General features: G+C 44.4%; 1 pseudogene; it reads left to right on the top strand.

Annotated features, from left to right (window-relative positions):
* The first annotated feature begins 2,384 nt into the window (after window positions 1-2,384).
* On the top strand, window positions 2,385-2,563 carry LOC137597872 (U2 spliceosomal RNA; annotated as a pseudogene).
* The last annotated feature ends 9,110 nt before the right edge of the window (window positions 2,564-11,673 follow it).

The raw sequence follows: 11,673 nt of genomic DNA, 5'->3' as shown, positions 1-11,673 counted from the left end.
TGACTTACTGACTGTTTTTATGGAATTTGAGAAGCTAGACCGACTGCTAGATAGTTTTAGGATAGGGATAGTGACTCTACTTTACCAGAACAAATACAAGACTGACTTGCAAAACTGGAGACCTGTCACTCTTTTAAATTTTGACTGTAAACTTTTTAGCAAGATTTTAGCGAATCGTTTGACTATGGTTTTAGGGGACCTGATTCACCCGGATCAAGCCTGTGCCATCCCGGGGAGGAAGATCACCGACAGCCTCGTACTGATTAGAGACACCATTTGTCTGGCGAGAGACGAAAACACTCGGCTAATAGTCCTAAATTTAGATTTTGAAAAGGCCTTTGATCGAGTCTCGCACCAGTACCTGTTCCAGGTACTGCAAAAAATGGGGTTTCCAGAGAGGTTCATAGCTTGGGTGGGATTGCTGTATAGAGGGATCATCAGCAAAATCCTGGTTAACGGGCATCTGACAAAAGCAGTAGAAATCAACTGCGGTGTCCGTCAGGGTTGCCCGTTATCTCCTCTCCTGTATGCCGTTGGCATAGATCTTGAGAAGGGACCAACGAATCCACGGGGTCTTTGTACCAGGGTCCGGGGGACTGACTAACAAATGCGTTTTATACATGGACGACATAAACATTTTATGCACTGACCTCTTATCAGTCAACTGGACCCTGGACCTGACAGACTGGTTTGGACGGGCCTCTGGGTCCAAACTAAACCGGGTAGAGACCCAAGCCCAATTTTATGGACCATGGACAGCGACAGAAACGACAGGACTGCCCCTGACTGTGACCCAGACCAACCAAAAAATTCTGGGGGTTAGGTTTGACAAGGAAGGGGGAGGGAGAACGAATTGGCCAGACATCTTAGGGAAAGTTAGGCAAAGGCTAGGGTACTGGGTACTGACGATGGAGGGAAAGGTTTTAATCATTAAAGCAGTGATTTTACCTTTGCTTTTATTGATCAGTTCTGTTTTTATCCCACCCAGGAGAATTATTTTAGCCCTGGAACAAGCCATTTTTAACTTTCTGTGGGGTTCGAAGTGGGAACGCCTGAGGAGAGACGTCCTAAAGCTACTAAAGGAGAAAGGAGGCAAAGGCGTCCCAGACCTCTCTGTCTTTTTAATGTCTTTATACACAGCCACACACACCAGAATAGTGACGACCCCATCCAGAAACCCCAAAACGGCAGCCATGACACATTTCTGGATGGGGTCCTACCTCAGGCGGCTCAAAATTTTAACCATTAGTCTTCGATTTCCAGTATATTTTAACCTGCCACAAGCCTATGCTTTTATACAGAATTTTTAAAAGCATTTTAGCCTGGAGCAGGAGGACATACAGGTTTTAACCAACCATCGTTCTCTCTTATGTGTTGTACAGGAGCGGGAACCAGTGAGTCCAGTGCGAGGGCTTGCACTCGGCGAGCCCTCCACGGTTTGGCGCAATGTGAAGCATCCTGCTCTTCCAAACAGACTCCAGGACCGGTCTTGGATGGTGGCACACGAGATCCTCCCAGTCAGGTCCGTCATGCACTCCCGGGGAATGTCGACGCTGTCGACCTGCCCCCGACCTGGTTGCGGTGCGCCAGCGTCGGTGAGGCACCTGCTCTGGGAGTGCAGTGCTGCTGTGGACCTATGGGAAATGGCCGGCTCCTCACAATTCCCGTACTTGCCAGCAAAGGAGGTCCTCTCAGCACAACTGGTGCTCTACGGGGCCAGCCAAAGGCCCGTCCCCAAAAAGGACTGGGAGAAGCAGTGGCTGGCCATCAACGCCCTAAAGGACGCCTTGTGGACCTCCAGAAATTTGCTGGCAAGCAAGAACACGCAGATCCCCCCCGTGGCTGTGATCCAAATGGCTGCCGCAACACTCAGGGCAGCCGAGGCGGCCAGAGACCGCCCACGGACGCAGCCACCAAGAAGAATCGCCTCTGTGCCCACTCGGAGGGAGGAGCCGGACCCACAACGCTGAAAAGGACACAGCAGCAGCGGCCTGGCTCTCCGGGAGAGGCAGGCGGGAAGGAGCACCAGGGCGGGGATCTCTGCCGAGTGCCTCGACAGGCCCCCCGAGAGACCTACTGTTTGGAAGAGCGGGATGAGTTACCCTTGGTAGGGACTCACTGCGCTCCTGTACAAACGGGACTTTGGTTGGAGTTTTTTAATGTTCTTTTTATAACTTTTATGGACAATTGACACACTTTTTTAATTTTTTGCACATTTCTGAATTTTTCAAATAACAAACTTTTTTACCCATGACTGGTTTTATCTGTATTATTTTATGATTGAGAATATTTATTGTCCTGTACAGATAAATATTTATGCCTAAAAGAAGTTGTGGATGGAAAAGTGAAATGTGACTGACATGTGAGAAATGAAACAAGTGTCAATAAACGTTTTGAAAACAAAAAAAAATCTGTTCTTATCAGTTTAATATCTGATATGTCCCCTACCCGGGGACTATATATTAAATTGATTTTTGGTACAGGGAGATGGAACAGGAGCTTGCTCCATCCTCTCCACGCATCGACCTGGTATTGCAGTAGCTCCAGGAACGGTGCATCTCCCCAATGTTGTTCAGAAATAATGCGGAGTGGTAACAAGCATCTGATCATGCGATGATCTGTCAACGCTTTGAAAAATGTTTACGCTTGAGTAAACACTGAGTGTACTTGGTAGGCTAGATGGCACTGTAGAAGAAATATTAGATTCTTGCATTTTTTGAACCTTAATTGTTATGAATAATAAGTCATTTGAATGTAATCTGGCAAGAGCATTATATCATCACCAACAATATGCTGGTGTTGTATAACAGCTGCTCTCAGGCACATCGGAAGGCTCTATTTGTAACATTCACATTTTGCCAACCTGCGGCCGTTGCCTTTGGGATATGTTGCCTGTCCTGTCCTGTCTGTCTGTCTAACCCTGAACCACGTGATCATCAATCTAACCCTGAACCAGGTGAACATCAGTCTAACCCTGAACCAGGTGAACATCAGTCTAACCCTGAACCAGGTGAACATCAATCTAACCCTGAACCAGTTGAACATAAATCTAACCCTGAACCAGGTGAACATCAATCTAATCCTGAACCAGGTAAAAATCAATTTAACCCTGAACCACGTATACATCAATCTAGCCCCAAAAAATGTGATCATCAATCTAACCCTGAACCAGGTGAACATCAATCTAACCCTGAACCACGTGATCATCAATCTAACCCTGAAACCAGTGAACATCACTCTAACCCCAAAACATGTTATGATCAATCTATCCCTGAACCAGGCAAAAATCAATCTAGCCCTGAACCAGGAGAACATCAATCTAACCTTGAACCACATGATCGTCAATCTAACCCTGAACCACGTGAACATCAATCTAACCCCAAAACATGTGATAACCAATCTAATCCTGAACAAGGTGAACATCAATCTAATCCTGAACCAGGTGAACATCAATCTAACCCCAAAACATGTGATCATCAATCTAACCCTGAACCAGGTGAACATCAATCTAACCCTGAACCAGGTAAACATCAATCTAACCCTGAACCAGGTAATCATCAATCTAACCCTGAACCACGTGATCATCAATCTAACCCCAAAACATGTTATCATCAATCTAACCCTGAACCAGGTAAACATCAATCTAATCCTGAAAAACGTGATCATCAATCTATCCCTGAACCAGGTGAACATCGATCTAATCCTTAACCATGTGATCATCAGTCTAATCCTGAACCAGGTGAACATCAATCTAACCCCAAAACATGTGATCATCAATCTAATCCTGAACCATGTAATCATCAATCCAACCCTGAACCATGTGGTCATCAATCTAACCCCGAACCAGGTGAACATCAGTCTAACACTGAACCAGGTGATCATCAGTCAAACCCTAAACCATGTGATCATCAATCTAACCTTGAACCAGGTGAACATCAATCTAACCCCAAAACATGTGATCATCAATCTAAACCTGAAGCATGTGATCATCAATCCAACCCTGAACCATGTGATCATCAATCTAACCCCGAACCAGGTGAACATCAGTCTAACCCTGAACCAGGTGATCATCAGTCAAACCTGAACCATGTGATCATCAATCTAACCCTGAACCATGTGATCATCAATCTAACCATGAACCAGGTGGTCATCAACCTAACCCTTAACCAGGTGATCATCAATCTAACCCTGAACCAGGTGATCATCAGTCTAATCCTGAACCATGTGATCATCAATCCAACCCTGAACCATGTGATCATCAATCTAACCGTGAACCAGGTGATCATCAATATAACCTTGAACCAGGTGAACATCAATCTAACCCCAAAACATGTGATCGTCAGTCTAACCCTGAACCATGTGATCATCAATCTAACCATGAACCACGTGAACATCAGTCTAACCCTGAACCATGTGATCATCAATCTAACCCTGAACCATTCATCATCATTCATTTGCCAAATCCGCTTAATCCGCTAACGCAGGTAGCCAGTGCCTATCCTGGCAGTCTCAGGGCGTGAGGCGGGGGACACTCCGGGCACGACGCCAGTGCACCGCGGAGCCACATAGAAACAAACAAATCATTCACTCACACACTCACTCCTACGGTCAATTTGGGACTGGCCAATCAACCTGAAGCGCATGCTTTTGGAGGTGGGAGGAAGCCGGAGAACCCGGAGAGAACCCACGCAGACATGGGGAGAGCATGCGAACTCCGCACAGAGCGGGACTCGAACCCGGGTCCGCCATGTTGTGAGGCAGCAGCGCTAACCACTGCGCCACCGTGCCGCCCCCTGAACCCTGAACCATGTGATCTTCAATCCAACCCTTAACCATGTGATCATCAATCTATCCCTGAACCAGGTGAACATCAGTCTAACCCTGAACCATGTGATCATCAGTCTAATCCTGAACCATGTGATCATCAATCCAACCCTGAATCATGTGATCATCAATCTAAGCATAAACCAGGTTATCATCAGTCTAACCCTGAACCAGGTGATCATCAGTCTAATTCTGAACCATGTAATCATCAATCCAACCCTGAACCATGTGATCATCAATCTAACTGTGAACCAGGTGATCGTCAATATAACCCTTAACCAGGTGAACATTAGTCTAATCCTGAACCAGGTGATCATCAGTCTAATCCTGAACCATGTAATCATCAATCCAACCCTGAACCATGTGATCATCAATCTAACTGTGAACCAGGTGATAATCAATATAACCCTTAACCAGGTGATCATCAGTCTAACCCTGAACCATGTGATAATAAATCCAACCCTGAATTATGTGATCATCAATCTAACCGTGAACCAGGTGAACATCAACCTAACCCCAAAACATGTGATCGTCAGTCTAACCCTGAACAACGTGGTCATCAATCTAACCGTGAACAAGGTGATCATCAGTCTAATCCTGAACCATGTGATCATCAATCCAACCCTGAACCATGTCATTATCAATCTATCCCTGAACCAGGTGATCATCAGTCTAATCCTGAAACATGTGATCATCAATCCAACCCTGAACCATGTGATCATCAATGTAACCGTGAACCAGGTGATCATCAATATAACCCTTAACCAGGTGTTCATCAATCTAACCCTGAACCATGTGTTCATCAATCCAACGCTGAATCATGTTATCATCAATCTAACCTTGAACCAGGTGATAATCAATATAACCCTTAACCAGGTGATCATCAGTCTAACCCTGAACCATGTGATAATAAATCCAACCCTGAATTATGTGATCATCAATCTAACCGTGAACCAGGTGAACATCAACCTAACCCCAAAACATGTGATCGTCAGTCTAACCCTGAACAACGTGGTCATCAATCTAACCGTGAACAAGGTGATCATCAGTCTAATCCTGAACCATGTGATCATCAATCCAACCCTGAACCATGTCATTATCAATCTATCCCTGAACCAGGTGATCATCAGTCTAATCCTGAAACATGTGATCATCAATCCAACCCTGAACCATGTGATCATCAATGTAACCGTGAACCAGGTGATCATCAATATAACCCTTAACCAGGTGTTCATCAATCTAACCCTGAACCATGTGTTCATCAATCCAACGCTGAATCATGTTATCATCAATCTAACCTTGAACCAGGTGATCATCAGTCTAATCCTGAACCAGGTGATCATCAGTCTAATCCTGAACCATGTGATCATCAATCGAACCCTGAACCATGTGATCATCAATGTAACCGTGAACCAGGTGATCATCAATATAACCCTTAACCAGGTGCTCATCAGTCTAACCCTGAACCATGTGATCATCAGTCTAATTCTGAACCATGTGATCATCAATCCAACCCTGAACCATGTGATAATCAATCGAACTGTGAACCAGGTGATCATCAATATGACCCTTAACCAGGTGATCATCAGTCTAACCCTGAACAATATGATCATCAGTCTAACCCTGAACCATGTGATCATCAATCTAACCCTGAACCATGTGATCATCAATCCAACCCTGAACCATCTGATCATCAATCTAACCCTGAATCAGGTGAACATCAGTCTAATCCTGGACCAGGTGATCATCAGTCTAATCCTGAACCATGTAATCATCAATCCAACCCTGAACCATGTGATCATCAATCTAACCGTGAACCAGGTGATCATCAATCTAACCTTGAACCAGGTGAACATCAACCTAACCCCAAAACATGTGATCGTCAGTCTAACCCTGAACCAGGTGGTCGTCAATCTAACCGTGAACAAGGTGATCATCAGTCTAATCGTGAACCATGTCATTATCAATCTATCCCTGAACCAGGTGAACATCAGTCTAATCCTGAACCATGTGATCATCAATCCAACCCTGAACCATGTCATTATCAATCTATCCCTGAACCAGGTGAACATCAGTCTAACCCTGAACCATGTGATAATCAATCGAACTGTGAACCAGGTGATCATCAATATGACCCTTAACCAGGTGATCATCAGTCTAACCCTGAACCATATGATCATCAGTCTAACCCTGAACCATGTGATCATCAATCCAACCCTGAACCATGTGATCATCAATCTAACCCTGAACCAGGTGAACATCAGTCTAATCCTGGACCATGTAATCATCAATCCAACCCTGAACCATGTGATCATCAATCCAACCCTGAATTATGTGATCATCAATCTATCCCTGAACCATGTGATCATCAATCCAACCCTGAACCATGTGATCATCAATCTAACCCTGAACCATGTGATCATCAATCCAACCCTGAACCAGGTGATCATCAATCTAACCTTGAACCAGGTGAACATCAAACTAACCCAAAAACATGTGATCGTCAGTCTAACCCTGAACCAGGTGATCATCAGTATAATCCTGAACCATGTGATCATCAATCCAACCCTGAACCATGGGATCATCAATCCAAGCCTGAACCATGTGATCATCAATCTAACCCTGAACCAGGTGAACATCAGTCTAACCCTGAACCAGGTGATCATCAGTCTAATCCTGAACCATGTGATCATCAATCCAACCCTGAACCATGTGATCATCAATGTAACCGTGAACCAGGTGATCATCAATATAACCCTTAACCAGGTGCTCATCAGTCTAACCCTGAACCATGTGATCATCAATCCAACCCCAAAACATGTTATCATCAATCTAACCCTGAACCAGGTAAACATCAATCTAATCCTGAAAAACGTGATCATCAATCTATCCCTGAACCAGGTGAACATCGATCTAATCCTTAACCATGTGATCATCAGTCTAATCCTGAACCAGGTGAACATCAATCTAACCCCAAAACATGTGATCATCAATCTAATCCTGAACCATGTAATCATCAATCCAACCCTGAACCATGTGAACATCAGTCTAACCCTGAACCAGGTGATCATCAGTCAAACCCTAAACCATGTGATCATCAATCTAACCTTGAACCAGGTGAACATCAATCTAACCCCAAAATATGTGATCATCAATCTAAACCTGAAGCATGTGATCATCAATCCAACCCTGAACCATGTCATTATCAATCTATCCCTGAACCAGGTGAACATCAGTCTAACCCTGAACCAGGTGATCATCAGTCTAATCCTGAAACATGTGGTCATCAATCCAACCCTGAACCATGTGATCATCAATGTAACCGTGAACCAGGTGATCATCAGTCTAACCCTGAACCATGTGATCATCAATCCAACGCTGAATCATGTTATCATCAATCTAACCGTGAACCAGGTGATCATCAGTCTAACCCTGAACCAGGTGATCATCAGTATAATCCTGAACCATGTGATCATCAATCCAACCCTGAACCATGGGATCATCAATCCAAGCCTGAACCATGTGATCATCAATGTAACCGTGAACCAGGTGATCATCAATATAACCCTTAACCAGGTGCTCATCAGTCTAACCCTGAACCATGTGATCATCAATCCAACCCTGAATCATGTGATCATCAATCTAAGCGTAAACCAGGTTATCATCAGTCTAACCCTGAACCAGGTGATCATCAGTCTAATTCTGAACCATGTGATCATCAATCCAACCCTGAACCATGTGATCATCAATCGAACCGTGAACCAGGTGATCATCAATATGACACTTAACCAGGTGATCATCAGTCTAACCCTGAACTAGTGATGGGCAAATGAAGCTTTTGTGAAGCACTGAATCACTTGAGCCAACTGGTTTGAAAATGGGTTCATTCATCGAAGTTTCAGTTATAGTGACCTCTCCTGGCAAAGTTCAAACCCTGCACTGCAAGTTCGTTTGACAAGAAGCTTTCAGCTACACACATGCACAATCACCTCCTTTTTGCTTGCACTTAAAGTATCTTTCATTTTAAATGTTGATATACCCTAGACTTAATATTATATTCTGTGCACTTATAATAATTGACAAATGTGTGGAGTGTTGTTGAGTAGAGAATGCAGGGAAAATCTGGTATTGGTTGGGTGTGCTTGTGCAACTATGGAAGGGCTGATAATTTGGGATGAGGGTGGTCAAAGATTTTTATTGAGATACATAATTTTTTCAACAGTATTTGGGTTAAGTCTGTTTCTTTTCTTGGTGACAATTTCTCCACATTTGGAGAAGACTCGTTCACATGGAACAGATGAAGCAGGTGTGCATAAAATTTTTTTCGCCAGTTTAAACAAATTAGGATAAACACTCTGGTGGTTCTTCCAGTAATCCACTGGGTCTTCTGACCTGGCCAGTGGTGGTTCGGTCAAGTACCGCTGCACCTCCACAGTTGCGTCTGCAGTCGCATTCCTTGCCCTCCTTGCATCCGAAGCATCTCGATCCAGCGTTTCCCAAAGGTTCCTATCTGAGAGACAAACACGACAACAATCATCAGCATTTTAACTTATTAGAAAAAAAATACTATTCATAATATTACTTGTTGATGTTAGAGTTTCAGCAGTTGCTGGTTGAGCCGATGTGGAGGGCTGTTCCTCAGAGACTGTGGGGAGGGTGGTTTTGTTCCTTATACATTCGAAGCACTGTGCTGTCAGCCGCCTCACTGCTGCCTGGGCCTGTCCTTGATTGTAGAATCCAATAGTTTTAAATCTTGGATCCAGCAGCGTCGACATTGTCAGTGCCGTTTGGCTTTCCGCGGTCTCAAATTTATTTTGCATCATACACACTAAGTTTTGTCCCAGTTGTTTCACTGTTTCATGGGTTGTTTTTCCCGTAGTGTCAAACAAATACAACATAAGCATTTTTACCATTGGGATCACTTTGGACACTGACACTCTCTTTTCCTCAGAGAGTTCGACCGTTGCCTGGTGAAAGGGGGAAAGTAATTGGAGGCATGTTGCTGTCGTGTCATATTCATCAGAAGACAGTGGGATGACATCATTTTTTAGTGTTGCCAGAGCTGCACCCACTGACTGTCTCTCTTCGTATAAGCGTTGCAGCATGAGGAAGGTGCTGTTCCAGCGTGTGTCCACCTCTTGAATGAGTTTTTTGACAGGAATGCCCATCTGCTCTTGAACTTCTTTCAGCTTTTCTTTGGCTGTTGTGCTGGCTCTAAAGAAAGACACCACCTTCCGTGCCCTTGTGCGTAGTTCGTTGAGGCCAGGGGTTGCATCCAGAGACTTTTTAACGACCAGATTCAAAGAATGTGCAAAACAGAGTGCATGTCTCAAGTTAAGCATTCTGACAGAAGCAAGCATATTGGCTCCTGCGTCAGTCACAATTGAGGTCACTTTCCCCTCAAGGCTCCATTCCTCCATCAGAGATCTTGTGGCTGCACTGATGTTAGCTGCAGTATGTGCTTCAGGGAACGGCACCACTCCCAGGAGCACTGTGTCCAGCTTCATGGGGTCCTCCATGTAGTGGCAGGTCACTGCAAGATAGGCCTCCATGTTAATGGACGTCCACATGTCAGCAGTGAGACTCACAGCCTCCACCCTCGCCATGACAGCCTTGGCCTTGGTCTTCTCCTCCTCATATCTCTGAAGCACCATGCTCTTGAGAGCTCGCCTGGATGGAAGAACGTATGTGGGATCAAGCAATCCCACAAACTCCTTGAAGCCACAGTCATCCACGATGGAAAAAGGCTGCGAGTCTTTCACCACCATATTTACCAGAGCTTCATCCAGCTCTCGCTTCCGGTCCACTATGACAAATAGAAATAAGTAAATGATTAAAATAATACAAGAAGATTGATGTGAAACTTCACTTAAGTTAAGCTGGCCTACGACTCATGAAACACAGCCAGACCACATTGTGTTAGTGTGTCTAATAATATAATAATATAGCCAACCTTGATTTGCGGTCCCCTGATTTCCAGCAGCTCCATGTTTGGCAGTGAAGTGCCTAATCATGGAGGAAGTATTCCCATGATACTTCAGCTCAGCAGAACACACCAAGCACTGGACCTGGACAGAAAGTTATTTGTTAATAATAATACAGTTTGACTCTATAAAGCTGTCACATTAACAGCATAATTTATTATCATTAATCAATATACACAGATGGTAGACCATAGCTGTAGGTAGTTACTGTTAGACATGTAACTTCCTTCATTACAGATGTGACAGTACACCTACCTTATCTGCAGCGATCAGAATGAAGTGTTCCCACATTTCAGAACGACCTCTCTTCCTGGCTGGCTCCATAATGATCAAATGATCCAAAAAAGCAACGCAAAGCAATAACAACAACAACAACAACTCTCCGACAAAAACCCACAAACGGTGCATTTTCCAGAGCGTATATAAAGGACTTTTGGCGCTAACATTCAAAACTGTCACAGGTGAGGAGGCGTGTCAATGAATGACATCCTTGGACCGCGAACCAGTCAGGTGGTTCCCTCGGGAAACGAAGCAGTTGCTGCTTTGGACGTCATTGTCACGTGACTATTTTCCGCCCCAAAGCAAGCTCCGAAGCAGTGGTTCTATTGAATTGTAGTTCTAGGGTTTGAAACGTGTAACGAAGCTTCAGTGTCGAACTGCCATCACTACCCTGAACCATATGATCATCAGTCTAACCCTGAACCATGTGATCATCAATCCAACCCTGAACCATGTGATCATCAATCCAACCCTGAACCAGGTGATCATCAGTCTAACCCTGAACCAGGTGATCATCAGTCTAATCCTGAACCATGTGATCATCAGTCCAACCCTGAACCATGGGATCATCAATCCAAGCCTGAAC

This window comes from Antennarius striatus, chromosome 6 (genome assembly GCF_040054535.1).
Source record: "Antennarius striatus isolate MH-2024 chromosome 6, ASM4005453v1, whole genome shotgun sequence".
Taxonomy (NCBI): Eukaryota; Metazoa; Chordata; class Actinopteri; order Lophiiformes; family Antennariidae; genus Antennarius; species Antennarius striatus.
Note: the sequence above shows the minus strand (reverse complement) of the source record. Positions and strands in the feature narration are given on the sequence as shown.